Source organism: Columba livia, chromosome 6, assembly GCF_036013475.1.
Source record: "Columba livia isolate bColLiv1 breed racing homer chromosome 6, bColLiv1.pat.W.v2, whole genome shotgun sequence".
NCBI classification, from domain to species: domain Eukaryota; kingdom Metazoa; phylum Chordata; class Aves; order Columbiformes; family Columbidae; genus Columba; species Columba livia.
The window spans coordinates 32,306,290-32,320,270 of NC_088607.1; the positions used below are offsets into that span (position 1 = coordinate 32,306,290).

Here is a 13,981-nt window from a genome sequence, read left to right on the forward strand (position 1 = left end):
TTCACATCAGTACAGTCTTATTCTTTTTCTGTCTCATCTGTCTCCATCCTCCTTTCCATTGATGAACATATGCTCTTGTTTCTGATTCAGACATGTTGGAAGTTCCCTGTATGGAAAACTTGCACTGCTAAACTCACAGGCAATTCCTCCATCCATTAACGTTTTGTAAAACTGATGAAGATCAAGAGTTACCACCACCTCTATTTATTTTAATAAATATTATTATTATTATGTTAAGATATTTCCATTTATACTAAGGTTTTTTGTAAAGCTGTGTATAAACATACGTATAAATTATCCTTTAAAAAGCCAAAAGGTTTTGTTAGTTCTTACAACTGACTTGAGAGTATCAGACCTTGACCAGAAACTGAAATAAATATATTAATATTGAATTTAATATGTGAAAAGCCACCTGATTCTCATTCAGGTAGTAATAGGAGCAATTAAATTGGGTCACATTTAGGTTTTAGTTCAAAAGGTTTGAACTAACTAATGGAGATGTTTTAGGATTAACTATCCTTACATGAAATTTATGAAGTCGGACTTGCTTTCCAAGACATTTTCAATGTTAATCTTTAACAACTCTGTAACTCAGATAATATTCTAATGTAAACATAGTGTCAACCAATAGAATATATGCACTGAGGCTATTGTGAAGTACCTAGCTAATATTTATAAATGAATGTTGCGAATTACATAGTTTGAAATTGTTTTTAGATGAGATTTCTATATCTTGCCTCTGGTTTGTATCCAAAGAGGTAGAGAAAAAAAATACAAGAGCTGCTAAGGGTTTGGTTTTGCTTAAAGGCCTATGAAATAAATGGAACTTCAGGTGATTAGACAGGAATATCTCATTGATTTTACTGTGCAAATAGCTGATATTTCCAATAATACTTCCCATTTGACTCTTTACAGTGATGCACAAATTCAAGAACAGGCATTTGACTGGACTCTTTATCCAAAAGTTTATAGGTGAAGGGTGGCTTTTGAAAGCTTACATATCCTCCAATGAATACATCGGGAATTATCTAAAATTTAGAAATGAGAATGAGCCACATGGTTCTGGTTTCTGAAACCATTCTCAATGTGTAGAAACACAAATTGTAAGCATATCAAAAGTCAGTTCAGTCAGTTTTAACAAATGAGTCCTGCAAACTTTCCAACAGCATTTACTTGGTTTTCCAGTTGACTACTCTGTCCATTCAAGAGTAAACAGAAACAAAGGTGTTATTTAAAAGGGGATAATTTAGAGGAAGAGGCAACAATGTTGGATGGGGGTTTTTTCACTTCATAAACTCCAAGTTGGTATATTTTAACCAGAGATTTCTCTGTTATTCTAGTTACAATTAGTTAAAAATTAATATAACTGTTGATAAACAATCTCTCCTGTAAAAATCATTGCATTTGTTTGATGCTGATATAATATCTATTATTCATATAACTAGTCTAAATAGGGTCTAGTTAGCACATGGGCAGTTTTTGCATGAAAGTGGTTGCAGCATTTGACTTATATCTTACAAATTGTATTTTCTTCTAGGGATGAGTGGGTTATTTTATACACATCCTGATAATCTCAGGTGAAAGTGCATGGCTGGATTTGCAATATTTTGTGATGGCCACAACACTGGCCAATTGGAGGGACCTGCAATTCTTAACCTTCCATCCACAGAGTATCCCTCTTATTTGATCTAGACAAAATATTCACTGCTTTTCCTGAGTGAGCCCTGTATCTGTCACTCTTTGTAAATATCTTAAAGAGTCTTCCTTAATAGTAATGCAAAAGGACCTATCAGGCATAACTAGAGGATTTTCCCAGGTTTCTTCTCTGGAGCAGTATTGTCCCAGCTTCTATACAAAAGCAGTGGCTGGTAATAGAAGTGTAGGTTGTTCCTGAGCTCCAAGTGGTCATTTCTTCAGAGCATGGTGTTACTACTCAGGGATGGACGGTTTTTGTTATTTATATTATCAGGTTTTTTAAAGGTTGGTTTGGTTTGGTTTGGTTTTGGTTTACATCCAGAGTTGCAGTAATTGAAACCTCATTGTAATCAGAGATTCCTGGGAATATCACGAAAGATTTTGTGCTATCATGCTGGATATGGACACTTCACAGGTCAAAACAAGCTAGAGTAACATCTGTAACCAAGACATGGCACCAACCTATTTGTTTCAAAGAATGTAAGTTTGTTTTTTCCACAAGTTTTGATACAGGTCAGTGATTCCATTAATGTCACCTGATAAGCAAGCCATGGCCTTTATAAATTAATGATCACATGCCCTTGGAAACCTAGTCCTTGTTTTAATTTAAAACAGAAGTTCTTTGTTTCTGCGAGGGGTTTTTCCCCCCTATTTGGAAGCAGTCAACTATGTATTATCTTTCTGCCACAACAGTTCCTGAGAATGTCCTGGAAATGATCAAAGTCCTGTATTAATTGCGAGGTATTGTATACTTAATCACTTTATTGTGATTTTTTGGGTGGAAATATATGGTACATTCTTCCAGAAATAGATGAAAACGAGGAAACACGTAAGGAACCAGAGCATTAGGATCTCTAACTTTTAGAACAGCACTGCTAGTGAAACTGCCTCTTCTTCCCTAATGTTCTCCATGTTTCAGCCTGGATGAACTGATTGACCATGATTGGAAAGAAATCTCTGCGTAAGAAAATGTAAATATGGAGTTTCTACTATCTCTGCATTATAAAAAAATTACTTTTTTATCACTAATAACAATTAAAGGTGGCTTGACCCTTTCAGGAGAATTAGAATTGTTTCTAACATCTCTCAAGGCATCAGTTTACCAGTGTACTTGAGGCACACGTGTAGGCATCTACAGCTGTGACTTTCTCCTGTACTTGAAAACATATGCCAATCTCACTAGGCTTATCTGTTCTTAAGGAGGGAACACTATAAAGCTGCTTTAAAAGAAAAACCTAAGTAATAATGTGTGATTTCATTTTGCAAATCTACAATCTCAAGTCCTTAGTTATTAATACTACGGGGAAATGATTTCAATTAGACCTGTCTTCTGAATAAAGAGACAGTTAAGCCATCTAACAGGCTGGAGTGGGAAAGTGAAGTTAATATTTCTGACAAGAAAACTTGGGCACAGAGGTTGTTCCATTCATGTCATGTAGAAATTTAGTCAAATTCTTGAGTCTATTTTACACATACGTGCCGTATACAAAGTACTATCTCAAACATGAACTTCTGATTGATGTGGGTAGAATTTATGAATGGATGGGAAAATTCAGCTTTTTTGATGGAAACCGTAAGAGGTGTTCAGTTCAGCAGGAGTTATGTGTGGACAATGGATGAGGGGAGCATAATGTTGAGGGAGACTCAGTTCCCTGAGCTCAGTCTGAATTGAGCTTACACCGGGATGCTCACCATCTCCCTGTTGAATTTCTAGTCCATGTTACACATTAGCAGAAAGAATTGTCATGCTAAAAGCCAACACTTCAGCCCAGCAGTTGCCAGTGACAATAGAAACCTGCACATTCAGATCAATCCCAACCTGACCTCTACAGGAAGCAGAGGTGATATTTTAAATCTTTCTTGAAGTGGAAGCGTGTATGTTTTTCCAGGGACTGTGGCTGTTCTTTGGTATTCCTCACCGAGATCTCATGACTGCTAAGAGATGGGGTAGTGTGAATTCTGATTGTATCCTCTTATGCTCTGTACGAATTCACCCGCAACAAGAAACATTATGCAGCTAGTATCTGGTAGCTTTTTCTGGCTGCAACGTTAAACATCTCAGACAGTGCTAAATGTGTCTTGAATCTCATTCATTGAGCTGATTGCTTTTGAAAAATGAGCATCACAGGAGCTGAGGCTCCCAGCTTGAAGTTACAAGTTATGTTCTATTACATGTTTACAGGCTCATTAAAAAACAAACAAACAAAAATACCCCACAAAAAAAGAAACCCCAGACTGTTCTGAGAATGGAACAAAACTGAAAATTAAACGATAAAATTGAGCCTCATGCTTTTCAGGGCAGCCTCTGTTTACTGAATGGACTTTCCATTCCTTGATCATATTCATCTTTATTTATGCTTGACAATGTTTTATTAAAAACTTGAAGGGTATGCAAGTTAGTCTTGTAGAATAAATCTGTTCTTTAGGCAAGGAAAACCTGGTGTACTTTGGAAAGCCAGCCCTGAAGCCTGAGTTAACTAGTCAGGGTAAAAATGGCTGCACAACCAAATGGATACAACTCTCTCACAAATGGTGGGTGTGACCGCAGATTAAAAAATGGTCAAGTCTCATATCAAAGTACTGTGACACAAAATATTTCTTCTTATCAAGCATCTGGGTCTGTACTACAGCTGTCCTGCTCATCACACCTTATCCTGGGAGGTGCAGAGTCTTCCCAGATCTGGCTGAAACCAGGCTCTGGATACCTTGTGCAGTGGGGTCATTACAAAGATGCTTTCAGACTGCACAGGCATGTTCAGAATACAGTTCTTACAGCAATTTCCTGTGTAAGGCATTGATGAGACAATAGATCCCTTTGTGAGGCTCTGTTTGACTACAGAAATGAGCAATTGTTCACATTATATTAAATAAATCCCTCGACACCCTGTTAAAAGGACCTATGTTTAGCTGAAGACTTGGCATGAATGTACTTCCAGAGGTTTAATGACCTTTCACTTTTCGAGGTGTTCTTTATTTAAACTAATGAAAATGAGCCCCACTTAAAAGGCTTTTAAATGCTGATTAAAAATTAAATCAGCTGTTCATTATCCCCAGGTGGCCTTGTTCTAAGAGCAGTAATTCAGAGAGAGTCAAACAAGTAGTCTTTTTTAATGTAGAAAGATCTTGGCTTGGGAGGACTTAATTAGAGCTGTTTATTAATCACCAAACTTTCAACTTTTCATGCAAACACAGGACTTCTCCCCTCAATTTTTGTCCCCTTCTTGTTAGGAATATGGAAGAAAATCAGCACATTTCTGAAGGTTCCTTTTGGCATATACAGCAGAAATGTAAACAGCTGTGGTGCTTTGTAAACAAGCAAAATATTGACCTAGTAGGTACCATCACATTAGTAACAATAAACTGAGAAAACGCCTATAGAAGGTCTCACTTTACATATTTGATTATTTTGCTCTAGGGCTGGAAAAGTTTCAGAAGCATTTACACTAGAAATCATAATGAACGATGATAAGACGTCAATGGATTAGCTTGTGTGTGTGTTTTTTGTTTTGTTATGTTCTGTTGTTGCTGCTCATAGCACAGTTCTGGGATTTAAGTAGTTAAACATGATGTAAAATGCTAAGAGAACAAAATCTTAAAGCTTATAAAGTATAATTTATCTGCAAAGCAGGAGCACTCACTGCTTAAACACCAAAATTGTTTTATAGAATTATTAATGTACTTTTTAGTTAGAAAATTTCACTTGATAGAGTACTTCCTGATCTTGAAATGCAGGCTTAACTAGTGAGAGATATACTTGGACAGAGCAAAATATTCATGATCGCTTTGAGAAATTATAAGGTAGTGCATTTCTGAGAACATTTAGACATAGGAAGAAAGGAAACAGTGTTATACCATGTAAAATCCTGAGTTCCATGATACGTAACAGTTTCTTTCTTGTTTTTTATAGGCTATATGACTCTGCATGTCAAAAGGTTGCGGGGTGAAATATGCCACAATCTTAGGGAAACTATGCAGCACTGTTACCTTGTTTACCTGTCAGCAGGAAGGGTGGAAAAAACAATCCCTTGTTGGGGAAAGTTTTTGAAATGACCTGCATTGCGCAGAGGTTGGGGCCATGGCTCCTGTTCCTGTCTAGCAGAGTTGCCTGTTCATTTGCCTGTTATAGTGGCTGCTGTAGGGATGCACTAAAAGTGCATCCTTGTATTCACACATCATTTGAAAAGTCTGACAGAGCCGAAAATCTCTGTACCCCACATGGCTGCAAGGAAAACTGGCTCAGTGCTAATAGCCAGCTATTACTTCCCTGATCCCTGCTCCCGAATGCTTTGTCTGGTAAAACTTGTAGGTGGCCAAGACATTGCTATTCCCAGCTTTATGAACTGGAGAAGAAGAGACTGCACTGGTGATACTATGAAGACGGCTGCAGAGACATGAATGTGTCCTCCCAGCTTGTGGGAGGTTTATGCAGTCACACTCACGCGCCTTTTACCTCGTGACTTTCTAATGGGTTTTGGAATTGGGCACATGACACCAGGGAATGCAATGTGTGCATCTGAGGTAATGAGCAAACACCCCTAAATGGGATGCCTGGCTGGAGAAGTACTCAGACTTTGGTCAGTGAAACTTCAATTTCCCTCCCACCCTCCAGGTTGAGAGAAGCTCTTTTTTTTTTTCTGTCTGCATTGTAGAACGAATAAGAATTTAATCGTATTGTAATATTCAGCTTTAAACGTCAAATTCTAGGAATCCTTTCTGCACCAACACCAATGCAGAATAGATTAAGTGGTAACTGCATGTCTAAAATAATGAAAACACTGATGTTTTGAAGAATGTCCTTGGCTGATAACTGTATTTAATTATCCAGTGTAATTGGAAGAAAGTTATTTTCCAAGGTAATGAATATTCTTTCTAAAACTGCTACTGTTCCTACTGATGAAGAAGCTTCACTGTTGTCCGTGGAAGAAATGTGTTTGTAGAAAGAACAGTGCTTTGAATGCAAAAAGCAAAGATCTGTAAATCTGAAAAAGTGTATTAAAAACTACATGGATGGGGTAACTCTAGATGTCTGCATACATTCCTATTGCATGTAGTATTGTACATGCGGCAGAGCAAGGATTCCATCCTTCTACCTGTCATATGTTATTATTTTTCAGTAAATGTATAGAAGCCTGTATGAAGAGCTGTGCCTTTTGGAACAAATTTAGAGAGACAGCAAATATGCACACACTAATAAATAAAGAGCATAGCATAGAAGCTCCCTCCTCCCTGACTGTTTCTGATTTCAGAAAAATCCCGTAGATTTTTAGTCTTTTTTTCTTTAAAAACAAAACGAAACCCCCAAACAAATAAAAGAAAACAAACAAAATAATTTGTTCTGAGTGACTATAAGAAATTGTCACTTCCTGTTCAAAGAAATGCTTTGTATCCCCTCTAACTCCCGTGGCAACAAGACTGTTTTTTTCCAGGGGAAGGAATATCTCTGCAGAGAGGTCAGTACTGTGTTCACAGGGGAAAGAGATTTAACAGGCTCTAAAAGACTGGGAATGAGAAGATATTACTGCAAAGGCTTGTGTTTTGCACGGCACATCTCTCATCAGAAATCAAAGCTATGATGTTCTTTCCTCTCATCAGCAGCTCTGGTGCTTTTTCACAGTTGGATGGCACTGTTGTTCTCATTGTTAGCAATATTTTAGAAAAACTTCAGTACGGATGGAGATACCCCTCCAAAAATGGATTTTTATCCCCAATAGTCAAGAGTTTAGTAGTTGGTTCTGGTGTGTGTTCTTAACTTTCCTCCATGAGAGCATTGCTAAACTAATATGATTCCTGGCCCCTGGGCTAGATCCAAAGGTCTTGTGTTTTCAAGTGCCCAGTGTTACTTACTATGTCCCACTCCCATGTGCCTTGTTTACTTACGGGAATAAATCACTGGCTGCTGTGAAGCGTGTTAGCTCTCCAGATGATGTATCGGGGCAGTGAGGAGCTGCTCATATTTCAGTTCAACCTAAACAGAGCATTCTCTTTCTCATTTGGATGTCAGAAACAATCTAGTCAAAATAGCACAAAACGCTATTTAGATTTATTCATCCTTCTCTACAGAGTAAATTATTCTAGTTGGAACATGGCGCTGCCTTACGGACAGTTTAAGCTGAGCCTGGGTGTTTACCTGGACAATTGTTCCAGACTAGGATCCATCAGGCCGGTTACAGCAGCTCTGCTGACAGGTGGCGACTTTAGTGGCTGTGACTTTAGTGCTTGCTATTAAACATTCCTTGCAGATTTAGCCCAAAATGTGACACTGCATCCTTCATAAAGTTAGAATATTTTCTTGCTTCTTTCTATTGTTTTGAGTGTATTCAATGCTTATTTTGGAGTAGTTTCAATTGGAAAGAATTTTGTTTAAAAGCACGTTCTCAATTTATGGCTTTTGTCTTCCTCTAAACAATGTCAGCATTTCTCTACATGTAAAACATGTAAAACATGTAAAACATGTAAAACATGTAAAAAGAATTACACTTAGGAAGCTGGTGCAATAATTAGAGCCTTAGAATAATTATTTAGTTCAGGCATCTAAAAGAAGAGATAAAACTGTGATCAAGCCTGGTCAAGCCTTCTGGTTTGTTCTGTTTGTGCTATTAAAGTAAAGTTTAATGGACAAGAAGATTCTGAAGCATCCAAAGACATTCACATATGTTCTATGAAATTCAAATACTCTTTGAGAATATTCATTTTCCAAGCAGTTTATTACTATTGTGTAGGGATCAGTGAATTGGGTATTGTTACTGGTACTGGGAAAAGTAATAAAGAATTATTGCCAGGGTTTTTGTAATCAAATCTCGAGGAGAATTAATTACTTTGGGCAGACCTTGAGTTTAACTTTATTTAGAGGCAATGTGTATCAGGAAAGGACATACTTATTTCACTTTTTAACTGATTTAAGAGTTAGAAATCTTCTGAGGAATGCCACAAACACAAGTGATATTCTGAAGTGGTAGAATCTACATTTACAGTTCTGATTTTGCTGAAAGATGTGTAAAACCTGCCATATCTGTGTGCCTGAACAGGCTCCAGCATAAAAATTATTGTTTCCAAAGTCCCTTTTAACTTAATCTCAGAAGATTGCCTATGTATCACTCTCTTTCAGAAGACAGAATAAGAAGAATAGGTTAACTTCATCAGCCTATTGTGTCTCAAATCAGTGACATTTTGTTGGGTTTTGCCATTGCCAGCATGGAAGATAAAGGCCTTATTATGGAAGCTGTTGTGTTGGCCTTTTAAAAAACAAATCCTGAGAGCAAAGGGAGGATTTTGTGATGAAACTCCCCAAGTGAAGGTGTGAGCGCTTGTGCCTGGAAGAACTGAAAAATGGCATTTGAAATAGGTCAGGCTATTTATATAACTGTAGGAAAACACACCCTCAAGTTTTCCTTTGGGAAATTCTACAGAATTTTCTATCTTGTTGCTGTGGAATATGTGTAGTCTCATGGAGTAACTATGAAGTCAAACTTAGGACACTGAAAATAAAGAGGGTGTGTAAGGAAGTTGCAAACTTCATTCTGGAGAGAGGATAAGATAGGGCTGACAGGACTGCTAACAGCCCTTAGGCCACAGAATCAGACTAGAACTGGTAGAACAACTGTGCCCGTAATACATACTATGTGGTCATCAAGTCCTCCACACTGTTTTGTTCTTGCCGTAAGTCCTGGCTTGAGATACTCTTGTCTGGATGGCAGAGTCAGGTGACTGGGAGAGGCGTTCTTCTCCTTAGCTGAACATTTTAACACCAACTTGGAGCGCTCCTACAAGCTTCAGTGAGTGTCTTGCTGTCTCCTTTGTCTTATCCTATGGATGTGTGATCAAGTGATATTGACGAAAGACTTAGTAAATTATTCCATCTATCTATCCATCCTTCTATCTATCTGTCTATCTACCTATCATCTATCTATCTATACTTGCTAATGTAGGAATGTTCCTCCAGTGCTTGGAAGTGAATGTCCAGCCTAGATCTTCCTGGAGCAGATTCCAGACGTGCCATAAAGACAGCTAATGGACAAGATGCAGTAAATATCCAGCAAACCAACCAATCTACAATTTGATTTCAGTTTATGCTACAAAACCTCTACTTTTTTCTTCAGGCTCATGGGTTTAATTCATTCAGAGACTGGCTTCTTTGCTGTCTTTGTGTTTGCTACTCAGTCAGTGTCAATATAAATTTCCAATACTGCTGTAGAGGCATCTATAAACTATCCTGTAAATGTAGAAGTATGAATCACTAAATAATATTCTTTCATCCATCAATCTAGTTGCAGGTTCAGAAGATGTACTGCTGGTATCTTAGGGATTGTCAAGGTGTTATTTTCATGAGAAAATAATTTCTGTCACATGCCAAATATAAGGATACAATATGTCTGTACAAAGGCAATATGGGGTATTGTTATGAGGGAGTAACAAAAAATATTGTATGGACTAGAGTAATTAATCACTTGAAGGCTCTAATTCATTTTGTTGCTCAGTCAAAACAAACCAAACATAGATGTGCAGAGTCGGTCAGCCTTAAAGATTGCTCAGGGGTGTCTTAAACCTCATAAGAGAAAGGTGATTTACAATAATGAAGCATCTTTGAAAAGTTGTTTTCTCTCCCTCTTTATCGGCTTGGAAATGTGTTGGCAGCTGAGATATGATCAACAAGTCTTTTCACACTCCAGGCTTTATCCAGAACACTTCAAGCCAATGTCCCTTTTCAGTTTTCTGCTACGTAATTTGCCTTCATAAGTTAAGTGCACGTCTTTAGGACTGAACTCCTGAGCTCATCTATTTTTTTGGAAACACTGCAGCAGCTAATCTACTTCGCTGTTCACACACACAGGCCGAGAAAGCCAAAGGAAATGTGGATGTTTCTTTGCCTCATCTTGCAGAGATCGCTGGTAAACCACAATTCAAGGTTTGCAACTGAGGTTTCTCCAGGAACTTGGATACAGGCAGAATTGATTTCGTGGTGCAAGAAGAGAGGTGTTAATTAATCTCACATTATTTTCTAACACTGTTTTGAACATTCACCCTTGAATGTTCAATCCTTCTTCAGACTATTCTCTAGGCATGAAAAACCCACAATGTGGCTTTTTCATAGAAGAAAGAATTTTATGTTCTCAAAATCTTGTGGAAATACATGAGCCTTGCAAATGCAGAATTTAAAAGTAGTTTCTAAGTAGTGCTGAACACACTTTGTGTTAAATGTTTTAGCTCAGATTTATTACACTAAATTTATGACCTCTTAAACATGATGTAAGAGTCCAGGCCTGCAAAACTAGAAAGGCAGAGTGTTAATGCTCACATATTAAAAACATCTGTACCTAAAGTACGGGAAAAAAGCGTCAGGGTAATATCTTGGCTGCGGTCTTCCAAGATGCTTGAAGTTCCCTGCACTCTTTCCCTAATAACAAAATGTAAACCTGCTCATTCAATCATAGGTTTGTCAAGATGCGGTTTCACAATACTTTCTAACCCATTGCAGGAAGTCAGTGTAGTTCTACTAAATCTCCACTGAAAGTTCTTCATGTAGTTACATTCCCTGTTCCTTAATTGCCTGGACATCTCTTAAGCCAGAAGATTTCTTGGGAATCTAATTCTTTCTTCCTCCCTTTGGTTGCAGATGTTCTGGCCCCAAATATATTCCCCCAACCCCCTTCCCTGCTGCCCCTCTACAAAGAGCAGGAATCTAGGCTGGGGAATCCAACAGGAAAGGGGAGCAAAGAGAAAGCAGAGCTTATTCTTGACTGTGGGGATAGATCTGGATCCAATAATGCTTCCCTATAGCTTCCATAAAATTGTGCTGATTCCTACCATCTGCTCTACTCATCCAAGCAATTAACACATTAGATGTTTATCTTCTTTTCTCTCAAATTAATTATTTAAGTTGCTGCTTGATGTGAAAGTTTAGACCATTGATGTATTGGCAGTGTTAATATTTAATGATCTAAGGCATAAGGAGGGAGAGGGAAATCAATATTTGTGCAGTGTTTTCTATCTGAAGAGAGCTACAAAATTTTTGCTCTCCTCTATGTATGCATGGATGGTACTAATGTTAATTGAAGCAAGTGGATTGGCTGGGTACGGAAACTGGGCTCTCAGTCTCATGGTTATTTCATTTTAACTGTTCTTACTGGTAGCAGAAGCCAGAGGATGCCCGACTTCTGTAACATAAACGTTTAAAATGTCAAAAATCTTTCTTCTCTGAAAAGGCAAAGTCTTTCTCTTATGAAATTTCCTGGTCTTGATAAACTCTCAAGTATTTCAGGATTAAAAGTGAGGAATCCATTTCTAGCGTGCACATGCCTTTCAGGGAAATCAGTTTTTAAAGGTACAGAAGGAAGAGGATAGAAATCCAGTAACATATGGGGAAACCTTTGAAGCTGAAAGCAGTTGTGTTTATTTTCAGCAACTCGGTAATCTTTGGTCTGTCTTGAGACTGGTCTGCTTAGACCAGGTGTTAATTTCTTAATATACTTAGTCTTCCAGTAATGCAGCTGTTGTACAAGAATTCTCTCTTTCTGCTCATAAGAATTCATAGTGTGTAGCAAGCTGGATATGGATAGACTTTGTGTTTTCCTTTAGCACTGAGGAATTTTGTAGGTAGGTTGGAATGAAATTCTATGAAGGTACTGCGTGGATGGGAATGGGAACAGAGGCTGCCGTTTGACAAAGCAAAAAGTCAACGAATTGTTGCCTTTGCAGCATCATTTGCGTCTTTGGGCTGGGAACCAAGGATAAAAGAAAGTTATTTTTTCAGGCTGTTGTAATTCTTGTAAATGATGAGCATAAATCGCAGAACAACTGAGAAAGGAGACAATCATCTTGCTATTCCTTGTGGATTAGCTGTCTGCATTAAAAAAGGTTGTGTACACCTTGCTACAAATATCCATGAGATCGCAGCTAATGACAAGACAGAGGAAGGTCTACTTTTTAAAATGTTCTTAATCTGAAGGAACTGTCAATCAGGCAGTAGATTGAAATTGATACAGTTCCAAAAAGCTGAAACTGTGAAGTCAGTCATTCTGTTAAGCTCGCTTGGATTCATTGTTGCTGCAATCCACTGTTGGAGGACTTACGTCTCGTTGCCTACTTAGCATCTGGAAAGCTAGCCAAACACCCTTGGGGAGAGACATTATCTGGTTTCTGGTTTGCTGCTTTCTGGGTTGGGGGAATTCTGAATGACAACTAACTTAATTAGGACATTTGTGGGGAGTCATCCAGGACTTATGGAAGGGCTGTCCAAGTACTTTTACTGGCCAGATTTGCAAACACCAGCTGGAGTGTGTTTGTTGATTTTGGTTTGTTTTATGATGGGTCTTGAGAGTAGCAAAGAGCTAATACATGATATACCAGTGTTAGATTTATGTCTGTACCAATTGCATTCAGAAAGGCACTAATGCGTCTTTTAAAATTTGAGTTTTAGTATTCCTAATAATTAAAAATAGAAGGTTAATATTTCAAACAAAATTTGATCCAAGTCAGTATTAGAGGGAGTTATGCTTCGAGGATGCAACAGAGTTTTCACTGTGATCAGAGTTGGTCAATTATTCTGAGCACTACTGTGGCAGAGTTACGTTGCTGCAGTGGAGATGTGGAGCTGGATTATTCTTTGCCTCCTCTGTAGAAAAGTTAACTTTGCCAAAATGTTCAATTTGGGGATCTTAAAATCTTGGGAATACTGTTAATGCTCAGTGAATGGTTCTGTCTTTTCCTCTCTAAGCAGGAGGGAACAGTCAGATGTTGAAACAAAATATTTTAACAGTCAAGAAAAAGCTAAATTGTGCTTCCAAAAACTTTTCAGTTCTCTTTGTGACTTGTCAAGGATCTGTGTCCACCAGTCTACCAGACTGGACCTCACCTTTATGTCTCTGTGGAATGCTTTGTAGATCTCTGGTAACCTTTTGCACAGTGAGTTTAGGCTTGTATCGGCCTCTTCTCAGAGATGTTGTCTGCATTTCCCAACTGCATTGTTGCCTGCTCAGCAATTGCTTGCTGTTGCAAATGATTAGACCTGCGACATGGGTGTAACATGTTGGCTGATGCTTAAGAAAATGCTGACTAGCAGCATATGGGAAATGACTTCTTTTCATTACCCTGGGTCTGTGATTAAATTCCAAAGGAACTTATCACAGTCTTCTAAAGTATATTTGGTTGCTTAACTTTTTTAGGTGTCTGACTTTGCTTCTGTGTATCACGGAATGATTAAAAAACTACCTCCTGGGATTGCCAGTGTCTGTGATGAGACTGAACTGAATAATTGGACCTCACATCCAATAAATATTTCTACTTAGAAAAC

The 13,981-nt window shown here is 38.0% G+C and overlaps 1 protein-coding gene across 9 annotated transcripts in view; it reads left to right on the top strand.

The window, feature by feature from the left end:
- CABCOCO1 (ciliary associated calcium binding coiled-coil 1) overlaps window positions 1-13,981 on the top strand; it is a 227,662-nt gene that overhangs the window by 63,392 nt on the left and 150,289 nt on the right. The window lies entirely within an intron of this gene.